General features: G+C 43.6%; 1 long non-coding RNA gene across 1 annotated transcript; it reads left to right on the plus strand.

Annotated features, from left to right (window-relative positions):
* Positions 1–3,275: 3,275 nt before the first annotated feature.
* On the plus strand, positions 3,276–27,784 carry LOC118144802 (uncharacterized). The gene is made up of 4 exons (XR_004729579.3): positions 3,276–3,471; positions 17,453–17,571; positions 22,785–22,966; positions 23,748–27,784. It is a non-coding gene; the product is annotated as an uncharacterized LOC118144802 (long non-coding RNA).
* The last annotated feature ends 157 nt before the right edge of the window (positions 27,785–27,941 follow it).

Consider the following 27,941-nt stretch of genomic DNA (forward strand, 5'->3'; position numbering starts at 1 on the left):
GACAGATTCCTACATGTATAATAACATCATAGCAGCCACCAGGCCAGCAGTAACTCACAAGGATTCATTGATTATTATAAACACACCCTCATTATAACAGTGTTAAAATGTGTTTCTTACAATTGAAATATGGTAGTATAAGGAAGGTACCAGGTATGATCAAACAGACATGAAATGCCAAATTGTACGATTCTGGTCATACATCCATTTACAGAGATGACCCTGGGTCTCCCTCCCCAGCCCTACGGGGGTCTAAGTGTTCTGACAGAAGATGTGCTGGGCTGACCCACCTGTCCTCTCTGGCGTGTATGACCAATGGCATATGCTTGAGAGCTGCTGATCTAGGGTCAGTCTGGCCGGAGTACAATAAGCCACTCTGGGTCCAGGGTTAGACATCAGTTTGTGGTCGGTGAGTGGTTAGTTCATGGCAGTGAGGTGTAGCCTTTGAGAATTGGGGTCAATATTTAAGTATGGTTCATGCTTGGAGTCAGTCTCTAGGTGGGGTAACTGTAACTGGGTTTGCGGTCAGCCTGTGAGTGAGGTTTGGGGCTGGTTTGTGCCTGGTTTTAAGGGTTCATTTATGGCCAGGGTTGAGGTCATTCCATAGCTAGAGTTAGGAGTCAATGTGTGGCTGGAACCATCAACCAGAGAGCAGCCCATGTGGGACCTGAGGATAGCCCTGGCCCGATGAGCAGCTCTCCCGGCACCACCCTGTGCAGGGAGCCCCACACCTGATCCCTTGGGCCAAACAGCTTTTGTTCTGGGTGTCTTTACAGCATATGCTCTGGACAGATCCCTCTTAGCGCCCCAGGCCATGGCAAACCTTGGCACTACCTCTTATACGGGCTCCACTTAGAGCTCTGGGGCTGTCTATCACTCCGCTTCCGATACAGCAAGGTAGCTCTGCTGGGAGGCAGCCCTGCTCAGCTCACTCAGAGCTAGGTGACCCCGTGCCCACCTACCTCCCTAGAGGCTGGCTGGGGGGCTAACCTAGGAAGAGAGGAGACGCCATGGAGGAAAACGTGTCTGTTTAGGACAAGTCTGAAGATGCCTGAGTGTGCTACCTAGGGTCACTGCATTGCGGAGGCAAGGGTCCCGTGTTCAAGTCCTACTTCTACCTCCATAGAGTGGGCAAAGTCATTTGCTCTCTTCAAACTTATGTTTTCTTGTTTATAAAATAGGGATCAGAATTTCTGTAGGAGTGAAATGGGATCAAATGTGGAACTCTACTGTGAAAACTGTAAGGTGCTATTACAGGGTGGGGGACGGTGATGATGTTGATGACAGTGACAATGACTACACAGGGCGATCATTACAGGGCTCTTGATCTCACAAGGGAGCTGGAAAATGTCGTTTCTACTGTGAACCCGGGAAGCAGAAATGGTATGGTGAACACATGGCCTTGCCTCAGCCACAGAAGGTATCATCATCCCCATTTTACAGATGAGAATGTGGAGTCTTAAAGATTGTATGATTTACCCAAGCATTTGACCAAATGCTTGTTATTGGTCATGCACTGTGCTTAATTATTTAGACAAATTATTTCACTTCATCTTCAGGACAGCCCTTAAAAGGGACCCTATGTAGGCCCTAAGGTCCCAGGAAAACTGTTACAGATGTGGAAACCAAGGCTGAGAGCAGGAGTGGCTGCTTGTCAGACCTCATCTCAGATGTTCCTGGCTCTGAAGCCCACACTGACGCCACTATGTGATACTGAAATTTTGCCAGATGAGAATCAGACCACCTGACTTCTGGGCCTTACTCAGCCTGCCAGTGACATCTTTGTGTGACTTCAGACTCATCAAGCATTCTCATTTGTAGAAAATGAAAATGCCTACCAAGCCTGCTTCCTGGGAGTTAGTTGAGGAGCAAATGAATGGGAAAATGTGTTAAAAAAAAAAAAAAAAAGTCAAATGTTGCATAAATAGGAGGGATTTTAAATAACCTCCAAACTCTTTCCTTTCTCCACTCATTTTTCCTGATTTCCTCACTCCTCATCAGTAACAAAGTCAGGACAAAAGTGATGATTATTCTAAGGGGCACAAGCAGGGTCTGTCCCTCGGAAAGGCTTCTCCCAGCCTCCCACGGGTTTTTCCAGTTTTCAGGCTGTTTCCAACGACCCCAGAAGACCGCCACTGTTTCCCTCCTGCAGTGATGGAAATAATTAACTCCGTTTCTTCCTGTTTGAATAGTCATGCCTAGCTGGGCTCTTAAATATGAGCTCTGTGTGCAGTGCATTTTCAGACACTCACATGTTCTATTTTTACTTTGCTTGCTAAAGGAACGCTGTGGATGACAATTCCAGCACGAAGGACTCTAATTAATTTCCCCTGCCCTTAAATATTTTTTCAAAGTATGTGAGGAAAGGGACGTTTAAAAAAAAAAATTCCGTGACTCTGGAGGTGGATTCCGACATAGTTCTGACTGCCTTCCACTTGGAAATCCACCTTCGCCTCGCTGCCTGGCCCTGCTGGAGTGCCCTGTTCTGCAGCTGGGCAGTGCTTACTGCTCCTCCTCCCGACAGGAGGGACTGCCTCCTCCATCCAGCCTCTCAGGCCACAGACCAGCTTAAGTCCTAGAATCTGAGGGCCCAGGGAGAGGAGGCTGGTCCTGGCTAAAGGCCTGGAGAGGTGAGGAGCAAAGGGGGGTCTCTGAGGGCCAGAATCATGAAAACACAGGACTGAAAAACCATTGGGCAGATTCTTTTGCCTTGAATCACCATCCCCAGAATAGCCTCTGAGCCAAACCATACAGGCCAAATGGTGATTTATTATTAATCTAGTTGTCCTGACTGTAGAATGATATTCCTCAAACTCTATGTGCCCTCATAAGGCCAGGGGAGGGTCTGAGCCCAAGGTCCCAGGGCAAGAGAAGTTTTTGCGATCTAGAACGCAGGGCTGTGGAGAGGTAGTTTTATCCTTTGGGAGTCATTCTGGGTTTCAAGGTCCTCATGGAAAAGAAGTTGTTTTGAAAGAGCAAAGCCTTTTGAAAACACACAAGAAAAGCTTCTCCCATTTCTAGCTCTCAGCTGCCAGTGGGTAGGCTCCGGCTTCCTGGAGTGAATCCTAAGCCTCGGCAGGGAAGCTAGAGGCCTCCAAGATGTGGATTGAGGGCAGGCTCCTGCATTTGAGAGTGCTGTGCCTGAAATACCATCCTGAGTGCTTCATGCTTTAGGATTCCAGGCACCATCCCTGGTAAAATGCAAATCATCTTGAGGCAGCACATGAAAGGTGTGGGTGGCAGGGACGAGGACCGAGCTCTTCTTTCTCTGCTTCCTTCTCCTTTCTTCTCCCCTCCCCTGTCCTCATTCCCTGCCTTCTGTCTTGCCCACTCCCACCCCATTTTCTGTTCCCTGTCCATTTCCATTTTCAGCCCTCCTACCTTCTTCTCCCTGCTCTCTTCTCTCCCCCTCCCTTTGGCTCTCTTCCCGCTTGCTGCCTGGGAAGCAGCATCCAGCTTCTGCCTTCCAAGGTGAGTCCAATCAGCAGCACTGCACTTTTACCGCCAGACTTGGGGCCTTCTGGGCACAGCTTTGGCTGTGGCTAGAGAAACAGGCTTTGGGCTGATCTCTACCCTAGGGCTCCCTGGGGACCCTGTGATGCCCTCCCTTGCTCCTTTTTGATGGGGAGGGGGCAGGGGTGGGGGCTGCTGAAGGAAAGAGGCTTCTTTTCTTGATAGCCATAAACATTAAGCAAGACCCAGAGCAAGTCATCTGCTCTTGGTCCCTCACACCCTGGGACGCCAGATCCCTGGTTGAGCACCCTGGGAAGACCTCTAGTTTATGAGGAGGAGCCTGGGCTGGACCTCTGCTCTCTAGACAGTGCTTTCAGGTAACATGCTCCAGTTGCCTTGTTCCAGGCCTGAACGTACACACACAGGATCAAAGCAGAGCATACAGGGTCCAGGATTGCCTCACACTCAGCTTCACTATGCCCTCATTTTGGGTTAAACTATAAGAAACTGCTATTTTTATAAGTCAAATATGGTTAAATATCAGCACATGAATGTGGTTCAGCTTAGTATTTAAAGACCCCTGTAAACAGCATATCATTTAAAAATTCAGTCCTAAGAGGGCCGGGCCCAGTAGCTCATGCCTGTAATCCCAGCACTTTGGGAGACTGAGGCAGGTGGATCACCTGAAGTCAGGAGTTTGAGACCAGCCTTGCCAACAAGGCAAAACCCGGTCTCCACTGAAAAAAAAATCACAAAAATTAGCTATGCCTGGTGGTGCTCACCTGCAATCCCAGCTACCTGGAGGCTGAGGCAGGAGAATTGCTTGAACCTGGGAAGCAGAGGTTGCAGTGAGCCAAGATCATGCCACTGCACTCCAGCCTGGGTAACAGAGCAAGACTATCTCAAATAAAAAAATTTTAAAAAAGGTTTGTCTTTTAAATGGAGCATTTAATTCATTTACTTTTAACTGGAGTATTTCGCTCTTCGGTTGATAAGTTTAGCTTTACATCTACCATCTTTGCTATTTGTTTTCTATTTTTCCTACCTGTTTTATGTTCCCTTTTCTTGCCTTCTTTTGAATTAATAATATTTTTCATTATTCCATCTCCCCCATTAGTTTGTCAGTTTTACATTCTTTTACTATCATTTTAGAGATTGCCATAGATTACTTATTAGAGTCTAATATAAAGTCGTACTTTTGTAAATTCTGAACAATGCTACAATCGTGGAACATTTTAACTCATTCCCCTTCGTTTTGTGCTATTAATGTCACACATTTTGGTTTTGTATATATTTTGAATGTCACATTACATTATTTTCTTGTAAAGTCAATGTCTATTTAGATGTACCCACATATTTACCCTTTCTGTTGTTCTCCATTCCTGCTTATATTTCCTTTTTATCATCTGGGGTCATTTTACCTTTGCCTGAAAATCTCATTTTAGTGTTTATGTTAATGCCTGTCTACTGTTGCTGAATTCTCCTGGTTCTTGCCTGTCTGGAAATAACTTTATTTTGCCTACATTTTGAAAGTTTTTTCCCTGGGTATAGAATTCTAGATTGTCAAGTATTTTTATTTTAGAAATATGAAGCTGTCTTTCCATTGTCTTCTGGCTTTCATCTTTTTGTTGTGCTTTTGAAGTTATGTGTCTTTTCACCATGGACTCGTTTCTTTTCTTCCTTCCTCCCTCCCTCCCTCCCTCCCTCCCTCCCTCCCTCCCTCCCTCCCTCCCTCCCTCCCTCCCTCCCTCCCTCCCTCCTTTCTTTCTTTCTTTCTTTCTTTCTTTCTTTCTTTCTTTCTTTCTTTCTTTCTTTCTTTCTTTCTTTCTTTCTTTCCCTCCCTCCCTCCCTCCCTTCCTTCCTTCCTTCCTTCCTTCCTTCTTTTTTTTTTGACAGAATCTTGCTTTGTCACCCAGGCTGGAGTGCAGTGGCATGAGCATGGCTCACTGCAGCCTTGACCTCCCAGGCTCAAGCAATTCTCCTCCCTCTCAAGTAGATGGGACTACAGACAAGGCATGTGCCACCACACCTGGCTAATTTATAAAATATTTTGTAGAGACAAGGTCTCCCTATGTAGCTCAGGCTGGTCTTAAACTCCTGGACCCAAGTAATCCTCCCACCTCAGCCTCCCCATGTGCTGGGATTGCAGGTATGACCCACCGCACCTGGCCGCATGGACTCCTTTAAAGAATATCCTCTTTATCTATAATTTTCAAAGATTCACCATCCTGTTACTAGATGTGATTTTCTTTCTATTTATCCTGCTTGGACTTTGCAGCACTCTTGAATCTCTAGCTTGCTGTCTTGACATTGTTGGAAAATTCTTAGTCATTATTTCTGTATCTCTTTAAATACCACTTCTTCTCCATTCTTCTCTCTTCTTCTTCAATTGTATGAATACTGGAACTCTCAACCAAGTCTCTTATGTCTCTTACATGCAACTTAACTAATCCTTTTCAGCTGTGCCACTCTGTTTGAGCCATCTATTGAATTCTTAATTTCATCAATTATATTCCCTTTTAGTTTTGGAATTTGTTTGATTTTTAAAAATAGATTGCTGTTCCCAAGCAAAATTCTTCATCTTGTTATATCTTTTTATGAGGATATTAATCACAGTTGTTTTAATGTCTGATAACTTTAATAGCTAAGTTGCACATGAGTTTGTTTTTCCTCCCCGTTTTTCTTGCCTGTTTTTTCTCTTGGTCTTGTAACGTGGTATACTTAATATTTTTTACTGAATGCCGGAGAGTTTCTACTAAAACTTGTGGAGGCTTTGGATGATGGCATCTTCTTCTATAGAGGATTTATTCTATTCTCTGGCAAGCAGTTAGAGTAGGGGCTGTTTGTCTACCTTAATTCAATCAAAGAATGAACTGGCCTGAAGTTGGTTTTAGTCTTTACAAATTTGTTCTTTCTCTGGTCAATTTTCCTCCAAAAGTACAGCTCTCCAGTGATTCTAGGTCCAGGGATGTTTCTTGTGTGGGTCACTCATTCTTAGAAAATCTTAAATTCTTTCCTTCCTTCCTTCCTTCTTTCCTTCCTCCCTCCTTTCCTTCCTCTCTCTTTCTCTCTCTCTTTCTTTTCTCCTTCCTTCCTTCTTTTCTTTTGTCTTTCTTTCTTTCTTTTTCTTCTTTCTTTCTTCTTCTTTCTTTCTTTTCTCTCTCTCTTTCTTTCTCTCTCTTTCCATAGGGTCTTACTCTGTCACCCAGGCTGGATGGAGCAGAGTGGCACAATCACAGCTCACTGCAATCTCCACCTCCCAGGCTTAATGTGGTCCTTCTACCTCGGCCTCCCAAGTAGCTAGGACCACAGGCACACCACACCACATCTAGCTAATCTTTTACTTTTTTATAGAGATGGGGGTCTCCCTGTGTTGTTCAGGCTGGTCTTGAACTCCTGGGCTCAAACAATCCTCCCCGCTTTGCCTCCTCAAATGCTGGGATTATAGGCATAAGCCACTGCACTGGTCCTAAATTCAAATTTTTGTCTCCCAGAGACTGTGAAAGTTTTTCCAGCTGCCTTTTGTTTAGTTTATTAGTGTCCCACCTTGCACAGCCAAGAACTGACAAATGTCTCAAGTAGAAAAATGCCAACTGTCAGCTTTAGTTTTCTGTGCCTCCACTGTCTCTTGGACCTTGGCTCCTCAAGTCAGCTGCCTTGAGAGCCTAGAACTGTCCTTTTTCATTTCTCTGCTCTGTAAGATAGCCTAAAGCTCTGCTGGCTTCTCTGTCTCCTTGTGAGTAAACCCTACCAGGCCCTGCAGCCTCCCACATCCCAAGGGGGAAAGGGATGACCAAATGTTGAGATCTTTTTTTTTTGAGACGGAGTCTTGCTATGTCTCCATGCTGGAGTGCAAAGGTACAATCTCAGCTCACTGCAACCTCCACCTCCTGGGTTCAAGTGATTCTCCTGCCTCAGTATCCCAAGTAACTGGGACTACAGGCATGTGCCACCACACCCAGCTAATTTTTGTATTATTAGTAGAGACAGGGTTTCACCATGTTGGCCAGGATAATCTCGATCTCTTGACCTTGTGATCTGCCTGCCTCGGCCTCCCAAAGTGTTGGGATTATAGGCATGAGCCACTGTGCCCGACCCAAATTTTGAGATCTTTCAAAGAATTCTCTTTTTTTCTCCAAAATCTTGGCCCCTCAAATAAGGGCTCCTACAACTCTTCAAAGAGATTTTTAAAAATATTTTTTTCTAAGGCTGGGCACACTGGCTCATGCCTGTAATCCAAGCCCTTTGGGACACCAAGACGGGAAGATTGCTTGAGCCCAGGAGTTACCAGCCTGGGCAACATAGTGAGACCTCATCTCTATAAAAAACTTAAAAACTAGGTGGGTATGGTGGCACATGCTTTTGGCCCCAACTACTTGGGAGGCTGAGATGGGAGGATTGCTTGAGCCCAGGAGGTGGGGGATGCAGTGAACCGTAATTGTGCCACTGCACTCCAGCCTGGGCAGCAGAACAAAACCCTGTCTTAAAAAAAAAAATTGGCCAGGTGTGGTGGCTCACTCTTGAAATCCCAGCACTTTGGGAAGCCGAAGTTGGAGGATCACCTCAGGTCAGGAGTTTGAAACCCACCTAACCAACATGGAGAAAACTTGTATCTACTAAAAATACAAAAAAATTAGCCAGGCCTGGTGGTGCATGCCTGTAATCCCAGATACTTCGGAAGCTGAGGCAGGAGAATCATTTGAACCTGGGAGGTGAAGGTTGCAGTGAGCCGAGATCACACCATTGCATTCCAGCCTGGGCAACAAAAACAAAATTTCATTTCAGTAGAAACTTTGGTCTGATGCAAGTTACTTTATTGTAACCAGAAGTAAAAATATAACTCTTATAGCTTGGAAAATTTTGTTTTAATGATTATTATTTTAATGTTAATAAAATCTATTGTTTTCCCTAATCCCTTTTTGCTGTGAGGAAATAAACAACTAAATCACGAATCCTTTCATGAACTTTTTGCTGAGGTGTCTTGGGCTTATCTCCCCAGTCATACTCTAATAAATGAACGTCACCATTTTATTATACGTGCCTTTTTTAAAGTGCCATCCTAAGCATTCCCTTCTTTGAACCCTGCCCTGATAGTGTGGAATAAGTAGAGATCATTTTTTCCATTTTGCGACTGAAGACATTGAAGCTCATAAAAATTTCTTTAACAAAGAAGTTAAATAAATTCTTCTAAGGCTGGTAATTGGGTAGAGGAATCCTAACTAAAACTTAGTTTTTCCAGCTCAAAGTCTAGTCACCATTCATGCTACTTTTCCATTGTGGGCTCCCCGAAGCCAGAACCTTTTCCTGAACACTCCACAGGACTCACTAGAGGTCTAAGTATATAGTGGATGCTCTGGCATTACTGGCTGAATTGATTTATATTATGTTGTAGCAGCTGATCTGAGGCAGAGACTCCCAGCCTGACACTGGCCCTTAACTGTTGCATCAGATCTTATTTAAAAAGGAACAGAGAACAATAAATTAAATTCTGGTGCCAAAAGGAACCCGCAGGAATTTATGAGAAGTACAACATAAATTCACTAAAACTCCTACTCAGTATTTATTCCTCTCTGTCTTATATTTAGGCACATCTGGGTATAACTAAATCAGCCAAATCTGCCACTCTCAGACAGGCAGCTTAACACCCCCTCCCGTTCCCCCTTAAAAACCCCAAAAACAAAATTAAAGCAAACTGACATCATACAACAGTTAATGTGGCTTATTATGGTCTAAAATGACAGGCATGTAAATTGAAGCCATTTCTGAAATAAGTCACTCAAAATTCCGGGAGGGCAGGAGGCAGATACAAACTTGGTTTTCAAAGCAAATTCTGAAGTATTTTGAAAAGAAAAGAAGAGCTTTCTGTGAAACATTGCTGGAAAAGTCAGGAAGAACTACAGATGTTTTGAAGCAAATTACTAGTGAGTCTGTCAAAATTTGGAAAAGGACAGCTTCCCCTTATTCTGGGTCATGGGAGGACTCAAGAAGGCTTTGTAAGTTACCCAGCTGAGGACTAACTTGATTCTTGACAGAGCTTGCAGGGTTTAGTGAAAATGTTTTTCATTTGTTAAAAAGTAGAAATGCAATTTCTGTTACTTGCTCACTCATTACAAATCTCCAAACTCTTGTCCCAAATTCAGCCTAATTCATGTCTATCCCCGGCACAGAAACCAACCCCCCACCCCGCTCCAAGAGGGTCAAAATTGTCAACTTTGCTTACAGAATGAGCTACTGGGTAAAGAGTCAAACTTGGCTTGCTGGATTAAAAATAATTTTAATTAACTTTATTGACTTTATTAAAGTATGTGTTAAATGTGCCAACTTAGTGTTGACAGTGCAATGAGTTTTTACAAATGTATACACTCATGTGCAACATCAAAATAAAGATATAAAACACTTTTTCTCCCCCAAAAGTTGGCACATGTTCTGTCCCAATCAATCACTCTTACAGCCAGCTTCAGGCAACCACCGATCAGCTTTTTGTCACTGGAACATATCTTTGTTATTTTTGACGTTTCTAATGAATGAAATCATAAGTATATACTCTTTCATATCTGGCTTCTTTCATTCAGTGTAATTATTTTGAGATTTATCCGTGTGGTTCCATGTATCCATTGTCACTTTTTATGGTTGAGCCTGATTCCATTATATGCACATACCGCAATTTATTTATCCACTCACCGGTTTATGTATGTACAGTTTGGTTGGTTTTAGTTTTTGGATTTTATTATGATGTTATAACAATCACAGATGGGGCTTTGTACTGACTGTTTTCATTTCTCTTGAGTCAATGCCTAGGGGTCATATGAATTGCTGGGTCATATGATAACTGTATATTTAAGTTTATGAGAAATCTCTAAACTTTCCTGAAGGGGCTATACCATTTTAGACTGTGACCAGCAGTGCTCCACGTCCTTCCAGTTCTTGAATTGTCAGCTTTTGAGTACTAACATTATTCTAATGGGTGTGCAGTTATAACTCACTGTGGTTTAGGTTTTCATTTCCAGAGTGACTGACACTGAACATCTTTTCATATGCTTATTGGCCATTCATGCGTCTTCTTTCAAGAACCATCTTTTTAAATCTATTGAGCATTTTTCAAATTTTTGTTATTATGGAGTTCTGAGCATTCTTTATAAATTCAGGATATAATGTTCACTTTACATATAGCTTTTGTCAGCTATATGAGTATTTCCTCCCTGCCTGTGGCTTGTCTAATCCTTTATTAAAGATGTTTTACAAAGAGCAGAAGTTTTAAATTTTGATAAAGATTATTTACTTTATTAAAATAGAGTGTCTTTGTGTATATGTACCTAGTGGAATGCACCAACTTAAAGTTCTGCTTTTGACAGAATCATGTTCCCTCAAAATTCATATGTTGAAGCTCTAACCTCCAGTGTGCCTGTGTTTGAGGGCAGGGTCTTGAAGGTGGTAAGCAAGAGAGCATAGGGTAGGGTGCTAATACAATAGGACTGATTTCCTTACAAAAAGAGGAAGAGACACCACAGAGGTGCATGCATAGAGAAAAGGCCATGGGAGGACACAGTGAGAAGGCATGTGTTTGAAAACCAAAGAGAGAGGCCTCAGTAGAAACCAAACCTGCTGGCCCCTTGATCTTGGGCTTACAGCCCCCAACAAGTAACTGTAATGTAAGTTACCCAGTCTGTGGTATTCTATTGTGGCAGCCTTAGCAAACTAATAGAAAGATCAACTTAGCCATCTTTTCTTTTGTGGTTTTTTTTATTTTTCTTTCCCAGCTAGGGAACTCTTGCTTACCCAAAGTTAAAAAGATTTTCTCCTTTTTTTCCTATCAGTTTAATAGTTTTATCATCCACCTTTAGACCTTTTTCCTATTTTGGGTTCATTTTTATGTGAGATTTATTTTTCCCCATATGAATATCTAATTATTCCAGTGCCATTTGTTGGAAGATTCTTTTTTCCTTTATTGAAATTTGTTAACAATCAATTGACCAATGTATCTGTAAGTCTATTTTTGATTCTTTATTCTGTTCTATTGGTCTATATAACAAATGTTATGCCAGTGCCACATTCTCTTCATTACTGCAGCATTATAATAAGCACAGAAACAGGGTAATATAAGTCCTCCAACTTTATTTTTTTTTCTTCAAAATTGTTGTGGATTTTCTAAATCTTTTACATATAAATTTTACAATAAGCTTGTCAATTACTTTTCCTCTGAAATTTTATCAGTCAATATAAAGTGGATTAACATTCTAGCAATACTCCAATCCATGAACATAGTATAGCTCTCCCTTTATTTAGTTCTTTTAAAATTTCTCTCAGCAGTATTTTGTAGTTTTCAAAGTATAGATCTTACACACATTTTTGTCAAATTTATCCCAAAGTGTTTCCTATTACTTGATGCTACTGTAAATGGTATTTTGTAGATTTTTATTTCTAGCTATTGTTGTTAGTAGAAAAAAATCAGCTGATCTTTACTTATTGGTCTTACATCCTGTCATCTTAAAGTCACCAAATCACTTACAAGTTCTCATACCTTTAAAAATATATATTCTTTTGAACTTCCTGTGTATACAATTATGTTGTCTGCTAATGAAGACAGTTTATTTCTTTCTTTCCAATTTATATGTCTTTTGTTTCTTTGTCTTGTCTATTGCACTGGATAGGATCTTTAGGACAATGTTGAATAGAAGTAATAAAAGCAGATATTTTGTCTTGTTTCTGACATTGGAAGGAAACCATACAGTCTTTTATCTTTAACAGATGCCCTTTATCAGGTCATAGGATGTTCATATATTCTCTTTATCAAGCTGAGGAAGTTTTCTTCTATTCCTAGTTCATTAGTAATTTTAATCATAAATCACCACTGAGTTTTTTCAAATACTTTCTCTACATCTATTGAGATGGATATATGATTAAATGAGATGAAGTATGTCAGGAACTTCGTATGAGGCACATGGTAAGCACTGAATAAATGTTGTTCTAATTATTATTATTATTAAGCTTTCATATGGTGTTGATACCACTTTGGTCCTCCCGCCTCTCACAGGACATTTCTAGAATCTGTTATGGGTTATGCAATAGTTGGAATTCCCAAGAGGGAGAGCACCTGCCACTGGCATTGAAAAAGGTAATATTTTGTGAATCCTAATTTGGAAGAAGACATAGTCAACTTCAATTGCTAGCTCATTTGGGAGACTTAGGAACCAGAGATCAGGAATGTCATCTGCAGGAATTATGTAGGATTCAAGAACTCAGGTTATTTAAGAACATTTGATTCTGGAAACTTGGTTTGTAAGAATTTCATGGAGTTACAGAACATTAGGCTCTAGGAATGCTGTATATTTCTACATACAATGGTTGAAAGAAGTTCAGGTGATTCTGGAACATTGACCTGTAAAAATGATACGTGATTTGCAATTTTGGCTTTTAATAATGTTACGCCATTTTGTAAGCTTGTGTGCTTCTGGAAACTTATAATAAACTTATATGGTTCTGAAAACTTGGTTTATTAAAACATTATGTGATTCTGAAACCTTGGCTTGAAAGAAATAAGCTTGATTCCAGGATCATAGTTGTCAGAATAGCACTATAATCACACTAGAAGGCTTCAGAAACTTGCTTTACAAGAATATTGTGTGAGTCTGAAAGCCTAGTCTACAAGATGTTCGGTTTAATTTTGGAATCTTGATTTCCATGTACTTTGCCTTGTAGGAATCTTGCATAAGTTTTAAAACTTGTTCTGTAGAAATCTCATATATTTCTGAATGCTTGATCACAAGAATCTCATGTGATTTGCAAAGGTTGGTTTATTAGGTTTTGTGATTTTTCATCTTGGCTTGTAGGAATCTTATGTGACTTTGGAATCTTGGCCTGAAAAACTGCTATTTAATTCTAGAACTTTGGCCAATGAGAGTCTTAAGTGATTCAGAATCCCTGGTCTATAATAGCAGAGCATTTCAGAACATTGGCCAGTAAGAATATGATGCAACCATGAAACATTGGCCTGTAATAACCTGATGTGGTTTCAGAATCTTAGCCTTTGCAAAGTGTGATTGTGATACCTTGGTATGTGAAAGACCACTGATAGCGTTTTAATATTTGTTTTTTCTTCCTTGGTCAGAGACCACTGATTTTTAGCTGTGACGTGGCCAGCTAAAAACTAAATTTCTGAATAAAAACTGAAATAAAAACTTCATTTCTCATCCTGTCTTGCAGCTGTTTGTCCTTGTTGTGACTAAGATCTGGCCAATAACATGGAAACAGAAGTGGCAAAGACACTTTCTGGAAAATATTTGTAGATGGGAGGGACTATGCCGGTCCTCAGCCCTTCCTCCTTCCTATTGGCTGGAATGTTGGCCTACTTCCTGCAGCCACCTGGAACCAGGAAGTGATGTTGGCAGGGAAGCCACAAATGGTGGAGTATTGAGAGCTCCTGCCATTGTGGAACACCACCTCAAACCTACCTGATATGAGACAGAATTAAATTGCCTCATTGAAGCACTTCTATTTTGGATTCTGTTTCACTCACACGCAAGCCTAATCTAGTGTTTTAATCCAAAGAACAATAGGTGATTATGAGACTTCGTTTTTATCATCCTGGCACCTCGGCCTATAAATCTTAGGTGATTCAGACACCTTGGTGTGCTGGATTACCTGTTGTCAATTTAGCATCACTGCCATTCTCTTAAGAGGAGAAGCCAAGAACTATATTTCCCAGAATTCCCTTCAGTCTGGTTCTGGATTTGAGTTGGCTGTGAGGGCACTCACATGAGATCTGGAGGGTGAAAGAGGAGAGGCCATTATTCTCCAGAGACTACTAGGCAATAGCATGGGCACTCTGGCTGCTATTATTATGACTTAGAGCAGAGGTTAGCAAACTACAGCCCATGGGTCAGACTGGCCCACTGCTTGTTTTTGTAAATAAAGTTTTGGGTTTTTTTTTTTTTTTTTTTTTGAGACGGAGTTTCGCTCTTGTTACCCAGGCTGGAGTGCAATGTCACGATCTCGGCTCACCGCAACCTCAGTCTCCTGGGTTCAAGCAATTCTCCTGCCTCAGCTTCCCAAGTAGCTGGGATTACAGGCACGCACCACCATGCCCAGCTAATTTTTTATTTTTAGTAGAGACGGGGTTTCACCATGTTGACCAGGATGGTCTCGATCTCTTTTTTTTTTTTTAATTTTTTATTGGATTGTAGGTTTTGGGGTACATGAGCAGAGCATGCAAGACAGTTGCGTAGGAACACACATGGCAGTGTGCTTTTCTTTCCTTCTCCCCTTCACCCACATTTGGCATTTCTCCCCAGGCTATCCCTCCCCACCTCCCCCTCCCACTGGCCCTCCCCTTTTCCCCCCAGTAGACCCCAGTGTTTAGTACTCCCCTTTCTGTGTCCATGTGTTCTCATTTTTCATCACCCGCCTATGAGTGAGAATATGCGGTGTTTCATTTTCTGTTCTTGTGTCAGTTTGCTGAGGATGACGCTCTCCAGATTCATCCATGTCCCTACAAACGACATGAACTCATCATTTCTGATTGCTGCATAATATTCCATGGTATATGTGCCACATTTTTCCAATCCAGTCTATTATCAATGGGCATTTTGGTTGATTCCAGGTCTTTGCTATTGTAAACAGTGCTGCAATGAACATTCGTGTACATGTGTCCTTATAGTAGAACGATTTATAGTCTTTTGGATATATACCCAGTAATGGGATTGCTGGGTCAAATGGAATTTCTATTTCTAAGGCCTTGAGGAATCGCCACACTGTCTTCCACAATGGTTGAACTAATTTACACTCCCACCAACAGTGTAAAAGTGTTCCTTTTTCTCCACATCCTCTCCAGCATCTGTTGTCTCCAGATTTTTTAATGATCGCCGTTCTAACTGGCGTGAGATTGTGTCTCAATGTGGTTTTGATTTGCATCTCTCTGATGACCAGTGACGATGAGCATTTTTTCATATGATTGTTGGCCTCATATATGTCTTCTTTCGTAAAGTGTCTGTTCATATCCTTTGCCCACTTTTGAATGGGCTTGATTGTTTTTTTCCTGTAAATCCGTTTGAGTTCTTTGTAAATTCTGGATATCAGCCCTTTGTCAGATGGGTAAACTGCAAAATTTTTTCCCATTCTGTTGGTTGCCGATCCACTCTAGTGACTGTTTCTTTTGCCGTGCAGAAGCTGTGGAGTTTCATTAGGTCCCATTTGTCTATTTTGGCTTTTGTTGCCAATGCTTTTGGTGTTTTGTTCATGAAGTCCTTGCCTACTCCTATGTCCTGGATAGTTTTGCCTAGATTTCCTTCTAGGGTTTTTATCGTGCCGGTCTCGATCTCTTGACCTTGTGATCCACCCGTCTCGGACTCCCAAAGTGCTGGGATTATAGGCGTGAGCCACCGCGCCCGGCCAAGTTTTGGGGTCTTTTGCTAATTTTTTTTTTAAGTTCCAGGGTACATGTGCAGGGTGTGCAGGTTTGTTACATAAATAAAGGTGTGCTATGGTGATTTGCTGCATCTGTCAACCCATTTCCCAGATATGAAGCCCAGCATGCGTCAGCCATTTTTCCCGATGCTCTCCCTCCCCCCACCTCCCCCATAGGCCCCAGTGTGTGTCATTCCCCTCCCTGTACCCATGTGTTCACATTGTTCAACTCCCACTAATAAGTGAGAACATGCGGTGTTTAAATAAAGTTTTCTTGGAACAAGGCCTTGTTTACATATGGTCTGTGGCTGCCTTTAAGCCATAACAGCAGACTTGAGTAGTCGATACAGGGATTACATGTGGCAAAACCTAAAATATTTACTATCTGGCCCTGTACATAAAAAGTTTGCCAACACCTGCTATAAAATATCTGGTTGGAGTTTAGTAACTTCCATTTAATAAGTATCTATTGAGCATCAGCTGTTTGGTGTGTGGGGAGGAGCCTTGTTCACAGAGTGGGTATCATTTAGGTGGAACAATAAAGTATATCCAAGTAGCAAGGTCACACATTTACTTATGTTACCTTTAAATGTTCACAGAAATACATTATTTTGTTTTTTTCTCTAGTAATTGACCTGAGCTCCTTCAAATCACTATCCACTGGGTAACAGAAGCAAGAAATCCTACTATTTAGGCCAGGCGCAGTGGCTTACGCCTGTAATCCAACACTTTGGGAGGCCGAGGTGGGCGGATCGTGAGATCAGGAGTTCGAGACCAGCCTCACCAACATGATGAAACCCAGTCTCTACTAAAAATACAAAAATTAGCTGGGCATGGTGGCACGCACCTGTAATCACAGCTACTCAGGAGGCTGAGGCAGGAGAATCGCTTGAACCTGGGAGGCAGAGGTTGCAGTGAGCCAAGATTGTCCCATTGCACTCCAGCCTGGGTGACAGAGCATGACTCTGTCTCAAAAAATAAAGAAAGAAATAAAGAAATCCTACAATTTAATTTATACCAGTACATATTTTCCTTTCTCCTTCTCTTTCTCTCTGCCTTCACTGACACTCTTGGTGTGTGCAAAGAAAGAGGAGAGTAGCCATGTCTTTCCAGGAGGCCCACCTGCTCCCTGATAACTTTTAATTGCATAAAATAATGTCTATTTTCAAAGTTATGCTTGGCTTCATCAGGTAAAAAGACACAGGATGTGGCAGTACAGGAGAGATGGGGCTTCCGGCTGACCCAGTATGTGTCCCCTGGAACTGCTGGCCTCAACTGCAGTGGGGCTGGTTCTGGGTGTTTCCTGGGCTGGTAACTGTGAAGAGGTCCTGGGTGTTGCCCTGGTGTCCACTGCTGGAGTCTGAAGTGGCTTCAATGTATGAATTACTCTCCCTTATTCTCTGTATGGTCAGAGCTCACATTGTCCCAGCTGATTTGGCCCCATTTTGGTCCCTTGAGTTTATTATTTTGATTAAAGTTCAGTCTTCAAGTTCACTTTAAATGAACAAGCTTTTACCTAGAGAGAAGAAACTCACAGATTTATTAATATAACAACAACAACAAAACCCTCAGCTTTATCGTTATCTCCCAACCTGCCTAGACCTACTGGGGGAGAAGAAGAGGATCGCTGGACCTATTCGGACTTCTCACATGCTAAAGAGGGGTCATTCCAGCAGCCTGGAGAAGGAGATACGGCCAGAGAATCTTCATTTCTAAGAGGTCAGTTGGCTAAAGTCCCAAGGTGTTTATGGTTTGAAAAACCATCAATCCGTTTTTATTTTTATACCACAGAATGGTAATCTCACTTTTACATCTCAGTTTTTGTGTCAAAATTCAAATATTTGCATTATAATTGAATTGTATTAAGCTACTTAATGCCCACAGGCATCTAGAGGCATCAGATACAGTTCAATAACCAAAGATAAAGGCTAGTCACAAGGCAGCTGAGCTGGGCACTAGAGAAGCCACAAGCTGCAGGAGCCTGTTGCCTGTCGAGAGAACACAGTGGGAGGAAAATCCCTTCTTTCTGCTGTCTCTCTGTAGCACCCCCTACTGACAACGGGCTTACCATTGTGCCAGCCTGCAGAAGAAAAATATTTAATGGGCCCAGCTGCATTTTTTGCAGAGCTGGTAGTGGAGGATAAATTTGGAACTAAGAGTCCGTAAATTGATAACTGGAATATGTGAGATATGCCTATGAATAATTATCATGGCAGTTGCAGTGGCTCACACCTGTAATTCCAGCACTTTGGGAGGCTGAGGCAGGCAGATCACTTGGAGCCCAGGAGCTTGAGACAAGCCTGGTCTACATGGCAAAACCCCATCTTTATGAAAAAATAGAAATAAAAACCAAATAGCCAGTCACGGCAATGTGTGCCTGTAGTCCCAGCTACTCCGGGGGCATAAGGTGAGAAGATCACTTGAGCCTGGGAGGTTGAGGCTGCAGTGAGCTGAGATTGAGTTTGCCTGGGTAACAGAGCAAGACCCTGTTTCAAATAAATAATAGCAATAATAATATTTATCAAATAGAAAAACAAAATTTTCAAATACTTATTAATGCATTTAAAAATAATAGCATTAAACGTATTATGTATTAACATATTTTAATCAAAATATTTGTATTTTCCCAAACAAACCAAAGTAATAAAATGAGTCGCATTGTTTTGGAAATCTTTTTGCTGTTTGGTTAAGAGAGAATAGCTGGATTCTCCTTCCTGCTTTTGCAGTCAATCTATGGTGATATGTTGTTTTGGTTAAAATATATAAAGCAAATCTGGCTTTTCACGAGTGTGTAGTTGGAAAAGGGAGGAGTATTTTAACAGCTTTTGAAGATAATTGTAGATATTCTCCATTAACTATGCACCAAAACTCAGCAAGTAGGAGTTTCTTCAAGATGCGATGCAATGAGGAATTTGAAATCGCATCAGCGTGTTTTTCATCCTGTGTAATATTAAAATCCATTTGTCAACCTTGCACTTTAAATGGATTTTTGCCTGTGCATGACTTTGAAACATCATACATTGATCACTTGGAAAATATTGGTTCACTGAATTATGTAGATCTTCCAAATGTTGACACATTTAATTACACAGTATTTAAAAAACAACATCACTTCACTTCACCACCCATCACAATGTATTGGGAAGCTGTCAGTCCCACAGTGGCAAATGCAAGTGTTCCCAAAATTCTAATTTGCACTTGAAATTTTGAATTTTATTATTGGCAACAACGATTGTCAATTCTTTTCCTTGAAGTGGCAGGCTCCTTTCATTTATGTTCAAGATAATGTCTGCCAAATACACAAGTCTGATTAACTTTACCTTATCTGCTCTTCAAGTGAAACGAGTGTTCAGTGAAAAATGCGCATAGTTTGGCTCACAGCCCAATCCCACGGGTCCCTTTCATTTAAACAATCATCACGCCTACATTTTCCCACTTTGTCACACTGAATTAGCAGAGTAAAATGGCACGTACTCAAGGGTCAATGTTTAATAACGTGAATAATTTTAACTGCCTCATCAAGAACATTCTTAAGTAAAATTGGCTTTTTTTTAAACTGCAAGTGTATGGTGGTACACACACACGCGCGCGCGCGCACACACACACACACACACACACACACACACAGTCAGTGACTGTCAGTATAGTCCGTCCTGATTCATGCTAAAAGCACCAGCAGTTTTATCCACCTTTGCTTTTACACCATCAGTGCACATTTTAACACAGTAAAAAAAAAGGCACTCATTTCTTAGGATTATCATGAAAATAGTCGTGACTTTTCAGATCCTCAGCACGGGCATGGTGGCTCACACCTGTAATCCCAACACTTTGGGAGGCCGAGACAGGTAAATAGTTTGAGCTTAGTAGTTTGACACCAGCCTGGGCAATATTATAAAACCCCATCTCTATAAAAAAAAATTAAGCCGGGCGCGGTGGCTCACACCTGTAATCCCAGCACTTTGGGAGGCCGAGACGGGTGGATCACGAGGTCGAGAGATCGAGACCATCCTGGTCAACATGGTGAAACCCCGTCTCTACTAAAAATACAAAAAATTAGCTGGGCATGGTGGCGCGTGCCTGTAATCCCAGCTACTCAGGAGGCTGAGGCAGGAGAATTGCCTGAACCCAGGAGGCGGAGGTTGCAGTGAGCCGAGATCTCGCCATTGCACTCCAGCCTGGGTAACAAGAGCGAAACTCCGTCTCAAAAAAAAAAAAAAAAAAAAAAAATTAAAAAGTTAGCCGGGTGTTGTGGTGGTGTGTGCCTGTATCACAGCTACTCGGGAGGCTGAAGTGGGAGGGTGGCTTGAGCCTGGAAGGCGGAGGCTGCAGTGAGCCAAAATGGTGCCACTGGATTCCAGCCTGGGTGACAGAGCCAGACCCTGCCTCAAAAATAAAAAGGAAAAGAAAGAAAATCATTGGTCTAATTAACATCTTGTAACTAAGGACCATAATGTGACTTCAGGGTCATCATGTGCATCTGAATAAGAGTCCTATTGGCACCAAGTAGTACTATTTTATTTTTAAGGACTAGCATTAGAAGGAGTGAGTTCATAAATGAGTTCACACCCAGTGACATAAAAAATGCTGTATGAGCAAAGGCTTTACAGTAGTTGGATAGAGGAAAAAGTGCATCTTTTCATTGTTTTTCATTTGCTTTAATAGCACTCCACTTCTGGGCCAGGCATGGTGGCTCACGCCTGTGATCTCAGCAATTTGGGAGGCTGAGGTGGGCAGATCACCTGAAGTTGCGAGTTCGAGACCAGCCTGACCAACATGGAGAAATCACATCTCTACTAAAAAGACAAAAATTAGCCAGGCTTGGTGGCACCTTCCTGTAATCCCAGCTACTCCGGAGGCTGAGGCAGGAGAATTGCTTGAATCTGGGAGGCAGAGGTTGTAGTGAGCTAAGATCATGTCATTGCCCTCCAGCCTGGGCAACAAGAGCAAAACTCCGTCTCAAAAAAAAAAACAAAAAACCCAGCACTCCAATTTTAAGTACAAACTTCTGTGTCAGTCAGAATAGGCTAGATTAACCTGTGCTAACAACAAGCCCCCTTAATATCAGTAAGAGTTTATTTCTGGCTCCAACATGGAGCAGAAGGGAGGGGCTCCCTCATGGGAGTCACTCAGCACCCAGGCCACCTGTGACTCCGTCACAACACCTGCTTTCATCCCTGCAAGCAGGAAAGAGACATAGCCAACTATGTCTCTTAAAGCTTCCGCCCAGAAGGGTCATTTGTCACCTCTGCTCACATGCTTACAGGTGAGGGCAAGTCATATGGTTTCACTTGACTTCCAAAAAGAGCAGAGGTGTGTCGTGCTACCACGTGCCAGCAAGGAGGGAGATGGGAGCCTTTCCAGCAGCCCTAGTGGCCGCCCAGGTGGCGTGTGTGCTTCGCTTTGTTGTCTCTGCTCTAGCTCTGACCATCAGCAATCAAAGCGTGACTTGCTGAGTGATAATCAGCCCCCGATGTACTGAAAAGGAATGCCTGGCTCCAGGCTTTTCGGGATGCCTTGGTTTACTGCAGAACAAAGGAGGCTCCTAACTACCCCGGCAATGTGAGTCCAAAATGCATCGGGTGAGACCGGTGGAGACAACTCAGGAAGGATTCCAACAGGGGGGCGGGGTCTTGCATGGCCGGAAATCCCCACAAGTTGCAGTGACTCTGGCCTGCAAGACAGAGGTTGCCTTTTCAAATACTGGCTCTCGCCGGCTATGTGACCTTGAACAAGTCATGTCCTCTCCGGAGCCCTCAGTATGCTCCCCTGTCAGAAGGAGATAATGTGAGTGGAAATTTCCAGAACAGTGGTTGGCTTGCTCCCTTCCCCCTGACTGGGAAATGGCTCTCTCTCCTGGACCAAAGCCTAGGGCTGATTCATAGTCACTATCAGCATCATTCTCAGCCTGGGCCAGGTCAACACATTGTTTATCTTGGTGTCTGAGCCCATTCCTGACATTGCAGAGACAGACACTAAGAGGATGGGGGCTGGTGAATCCCCAACTCTCATCTTTCAACCCTGTTCTCTCCTTCCTCCTCCCACTCCAGGGGCTTGTGAGAATAACTAAAAAGGCCAGCAAGGCCAATTTCCCAGGAGCAGAGTCCATGGTTCCCATACAGACAGACCCTCCTGTTTGTATCCTTTGTCATGACTCCTGTGCCTGCCTCTGAGCTCAGGGTCTCCATTCCTCCTCCAAGACAGCTGCAGACATCTTCTTTCTGTCTTCCTGCCCTAGTCCCTTCATCCATCCTCCTGATGCACACTACAGTGACCGGCGAAACCAGGCTTCACCCTGTCCAGCCTCCTGCCCAGCAGCCTCCCACACTGCCCAGGTGACAGGATGAAGCCCCAACAGGACTCCAGATCCTGGCCCTTAGCTCTCCCAAGTCCTCTACTCAGACAAAGCTGTCTGCTGGACTGGTTATATGCTTCTCTGCCGAGAGTATCTGTCCCAGTCCTTCCTGTGATTATCTAAGGAGCATCTCAGACCCAGCCTTGGTGACCACCCCAGCCCACCCATGCCTTCTTTCCCCAAGCTCTGTAGACAGACAACTGTGCAGTGATCAGAGCAGAGGTGCTGATGACCCACTGTGGATCCACACCCGGCCCTAGATCCTGAGCAAGCGACTCTCTCTCTCTCTGGCTCAGTTTCCCCATCTGTAAAAGGGAGATACTGATGATATCTTCCCCTGAGGGCTACTGGGAAGAGTAACAAGATGTAACAATATGCAGTGTGTGCGCATGGGCGTGTGGCACTAGCCACCATTTAATGTCTATTGGCCCATCCACCCTGCACACATGGACTGAGTCCCTGGTTTTTGCAGGGTCTGAGCTACTCACTAGGACTCATCTGTGCCCTCAAAGAGCCCTGCTTCAATAGGAGAGAAAACACTGTGTTTGAATATCATGTGATGGTACCCATCCTGTTCCAGGCGTAGGATGCTGAGGATGACCTCCTGCACCTTCCAGGATGAGAGGATACTGATGTGGTCAGCTTACCACCAGGGGCCAGTTGGTCTCCTCAGGAAACAACACCATTTCAAGGGTTCGATGTTGGCTTTTCATCATGGACAAGTTGCACATTCAGAAGTGGCAGGAGCTGGATCAGTCTTGGGTAGGTGGGAGCCCATGTCATTGGTGCATCCAGTAGCAGCCTCGGGTCTCTGCCATCACAGCCAATCTGCTCCCGGGCCTGTCATGCTGGCTCTGGGATGCCAGTGATAAGGATGGTGAGTGTTGACTGCCCAGGTTATTCTGTCCACTGGGCTGTTCAGTGCTTCTTCCGTGGTGGATGTTTCTTGGTGGGCACTAACCTTTCATATGGCAGTCTTCATACTCCATACCTACTCTAGATGCCCATCCATATACCACTCCCCATACGTCCTTGTCTTTGATCTGCCACACACCTGATCAGATGGTGAGGGCATTGGCCAATGCCCAACAATCTATATATATTCTCACTCTAGACTGCTTCTCCCACTATACAAAGGGGACCAGGTGCACTTATCATGACTCCATCTATCAGAAAGACACGCCCTCCCCACTGTCTTTCAGAGTCACCTTGAATGTGACAATAGTACAGCCACTATCTCTTTTCTCTTTGTATCCACGTATTAAATTGATCCATCTTTAACCAAACTCAAGATTTTTCCTTCGTTTTCAGCTGGTTGCTAGTCATACGGGAACATCCCCCAACACACACACACACCCACACATGCAACTTTGTGCTATTCAGGGGACGATCGTTGGTACAAGGTGGGTAGGTGACGTGGGAGTCTAGACTGACTGCCTGATCCTGCACCTTCCTCATGCCTCTGGTCCTGCCCCAACTTGATCCAGATGTACCACTTCTCTCTGCCAATGGATCACTCTCGGTCTGACTTTATGATTTGCAGGAATGAACAAAACTGCGAATGATCATAATTCGCAGTTCCAAGCAAAGGGTCACCTGGTCTCCAACGATCAAGTGTTCCGTCTCTGCCAGAGTTCATGACAGGCCAGCTGGGAGCTGTTTCACAAAAGGAGTGCCATTCTCTGCTGTGGCTTACGGGGCTTTGCTTCAGGATGCCCGGGTCTTCATTCTGCCTCAGTCCTGGAGCTTGCCGTAAGCTCCTTGCATCGTCTTCTCCCACCACAAACATCTCCAACACTACAGGATCTGCCAGATCATATGACCCAAGACAGAGGGCTGATTGTACCTTGGCCTGGATCTGCTGCAGAATGTTCTCTTCTCTGGGTCCCACCCCTTGCTGTCTTCTCAGCTACCCAGGATATGGGCTAGAGCAATATTCCTTGACGTGAAATGTGTGGCCTCCAGAATGCAGAGATCTATCTGAGGCTGTGCTTTCCCCATCATGGTAGAAGATGCAAGATGCAGCACTTGGTCTTTTATTTTGGAGAGAATATCTCAGCACAGCTCCTGACCACCGAACCCCTAAACTTCACTGAAGTGGCAGGTCCCTGAATCCTTCTGGGGCTTATCTTCCACCCTTGGGAGTTCGCTTGTCTTACCGACGCCTCCAGCATATCTGCCACTTCTGGCTGGTCCTGTCCAGACACGTAATGTCATCTCCCTGAGGTCATGTGAGGTTCTGAGGATGACTAGGTGGTACAGTTATCTTCAGCCTGTATCATAGCAGTGAGTGAGACAGTTCCTACAGTCCTGGAGCAAAACCATCAATGAATAGTTTATCTTTCCCATCTCAGAGTGAACTGTTTCCTCTCCTCTTTTCTAACCAGAATGGAATAAACAAACAAACAAACAAACAAAAAAACGTATTCACCAAATCAGTGGCTGCATGCTATGTACCCGAGGTCTTATTATTCTGCTTTGACAATAGTGGAACACGGGGCACAGCAAATGGATCGGTCATGCTCTCTGCAGCTGGAAGTCTGCAAGGCGCATTCTCACACAGGTGGGAATCGGTGTCCATAGATACCCACGCCCCACATGAAGCTGCAGGGCTGGGCCTGTCTGAGAGTGACACAGGCTGGAGGAGAAACTGGGAGATGGTGGATGTCCCTCCTCAGAAAACCTTGCTGTGGAGCCTTCATGAGTTTTTCCCCTAATTTTTCAATGCTGGTTTTTAATTCATTTATTCTCACTTTTAAATGTGTATTGCTATGGAAAGGCGTGTAGCGTTAGAAATGTCAGATCCCAAATTTGCATGACTCCAAAGTTCGTGGCCTTCCTACTATACCCCCGCCCCCAGCTCCAGCCTCTGTCATCCCCCAGTGGGAAATTCAGTTCTTTGAGTTGTGTGTTGTGTGGTTGCTCTCCACCTTGAGATAAAGTTCTTGAGATAAAGAAGGGGGTTCCTCATTGGCCTCCCATCATCCTGGAAGCTCCCTGAGGCTAGGCCCCAGGCTCCAGGACCAGTCTCAGAGCCCCTCCCTTCATACCCCTGCCTGGAACCGGGAGGCAGGAGGGGGTAATACTGGGAGAGGGGGACTGGGAAACAGCCAGGATGGCATTTGAAGGAGCCAAAGAAGCCTCCCCTTCCTCAGGTCCTGACAGAAGTACTCCTTGGAAAGGAAACGACCATTGTCCAGTACAGTAGGGGGAAGAGCCCAGGTAAATGAGGCATGCCTGGGAGGCTGGGGGTGGCCCTGGGAATCACAGGAGCTGCCATCGGGGGGCGTCACCAGCCCCAGCCTCAAGGGTATGGCTTTGGGAAAGCAGTGGAAAGCTGTGCCGGGGCCCAGGAAAACTGTCAAGGCCAAAGGCACTCAGAGATTGGCATTTCCTCCCAAAAGGACTCATTTGCTCAACATGGCGTCTCCTAAACCCCTAGACCCCACGCCGCTCTGCCCTCCCTCTTTTGTCAACTCACATCACTCACTGCAGAGGGCAGAAAACCAACAGTGGGCCTAGTTGCTTGGGTAGAAAATCAACTTGGCGCTTCTTCATGCTAGAAAACTGCTGTCCTGTGGATGGGCCGTTATATTCCAGTCCTCTCACCTGCACGTCCGCAGTCAGGAGATTGACCAGACAAGGAATTGCAGTGTCCATTCTGCAGACAAAGTGCGTCTCAGGGACCCTGAGTGATTTGCTTCCCAGTAGTTGCTTTAAGATCCCACCATCTAGTTGCAATCGTTTCTGTTTTCTCACCTTTGCAATACCATGCACCAGTTTGGGTTGTGCGTGGAATGAGTGTCTGTAAATTTGAATCCTGGCTTAGCTACCTCAAGGGATTCCAAGATTTCCAGGGGCCCACGGGGAGTCCTGTCAGTGAGAACAACCAGCCACCTCCAGCCCAGATCATCTGGCTGCTCTGTGTGGGTTTTCCCCAGCTGGGTTTTGGTAATTCTAGACCCTGGGCTGTGTAGATGGAGCTGCTGCCGCCCTTCTGCCTGGCCTGCCTCCCCTGCCCAGGTCAGTATATTTTCTTCCTTCCCTGCAGCCTGCCTACCTCTAACCTGGTTCCTGGTGCCCAATAGTTACTAAATGAATGAATGAGTGAATGAATAAATGAATGGTGAGCATGGCCTTGTTACACTCCTGATCCTGCCTTCTACCTGCCCCCGCTCTGGTCTTATGATGGCCTTCTCTTCCACTAACCTTGGCCTTGATCTTAACTAGTATTTGCAAACTTCTGTTCACTCCGTCTCCTGGCTCTGTAAGGAGGGAACGCTCCTCTAAAATTAGCTAATGTTTGAAGTGAGCACTCAGGAGACTTTCTCCCCCTCTTACATGCCTGATGGATCTCAAAAATAATTTATGACCAGCTTTGTTATAGAAAAGACCCAAACGGTTTCTAAATTTAAATATGTTACAAATTATAAAACAAATAAATGCAGAAATCATGGCAAAGGGAACGTGAGAGTAAGAAACAGAAGGTAAAACAAGGAATGAGGTCAATGCAAATGGGAGATCCAGTATAATTTCCAGAGGTAGGCCAAATAGCTGCAGCTGAGCTTCCTACCAGCCAGTGCAAAGAGAGCAGCCTGATTAGTTATAATCTTCCTTGGTGTCCTTAAAATAAAGGCAAATCACGTAGAGAAACTCAACAGTTTTGGAAGTAAGCTTAGACTCTGCGTAAAGTAAGCGTACCCATAATCATAGCCTCCCTAATTATAGTAATCATAAATAGAGCAAGAAAGTTTATATGACTGCTTCCTTTTTAAAAATACAGAAAATACAGAGACCATCACGAACACGCTCAACTCTATCATCTACAATGATAGTTGTTAATATTTTGCCAGCATTACTTATTATACAGAATTAATGAAAGAAATAAAACTCCTCAGATAAAGTCCTCTATCTCCTTCCTATAGCCCTCCTCTCCCTAAAGACAACTAGCATGGTAAATTTGGTATTTATCCTCCCAGTCCATTTAAAAGTTATTTTACACACAGACATATGTTCCATTAATATTAAATACTCCTTTCAATCAACATAGTCATAGTTTATGGAATATTTCATTCAGTCACTCACTTTCTTAGCTTAGAAGTATGTTTTTGGCCAAGCATGGTGGTTCATGCCTGTAATCCCAGCACTTTGGGAGGCTGAAGTGGGTGGATCACTTGAGGTCAGAGTTTGAAACCAGCCTGGCCAACATGGTGAAACCCTGTCCGTACTAAAAATACAAAACTTAGCCTGGTGTGGTGGCGCATGCCTCTAATGCCAACTACTCGAGAGGCTGAGGCAGGAGAACCACTGGAATGGGGGAGGTGGAGGTTGCAGTGAGTGCATACCACTGCACTCCAGCTTGGGTGACAGAATGGGACTCCATCTCAAAATGTGTGTGTGTGTGTGTGTTTAAAAATCAGTCTGTGTTGATACATATGTCTAATTATTTTCTTTTCAATTCTGTACAGTATTTTATAGAATAAGAATACTACATTTTACTTGCCTGTTCTTCTACTAATGGCTAGTCTACATTAGACCAGCCAATGCTTTTCTCTTAAAATAAAAGCTTCAAAGAACCCATTTGCAGTGGTGTGCTGGCAGATGTTTAACCATCAGCTCTCTTAAAATACTCCTGCCATGACTGATTTCAAGCTGCCAACAGGACATCGCTAAATGCAGAGTTGGGAAGAATTGAACACCATCAGTCTTGCAAGCTGTACAAGTCAGCTCCAGCACT

This window comes from Callithrix jacchus, chromosome 8 (assembly GCF_049354715.1).
Source record: "Callithrix jacchus isolate 240 chromosome 8, calJac240_pri, whole genome shotgun sequence".
Classification (NCBI taxonomy): Eukaryota; Metazoa; Chordata; class Mammalia; order Primates; family Cebidae; genus Callithrix; species Callithrix jacchus.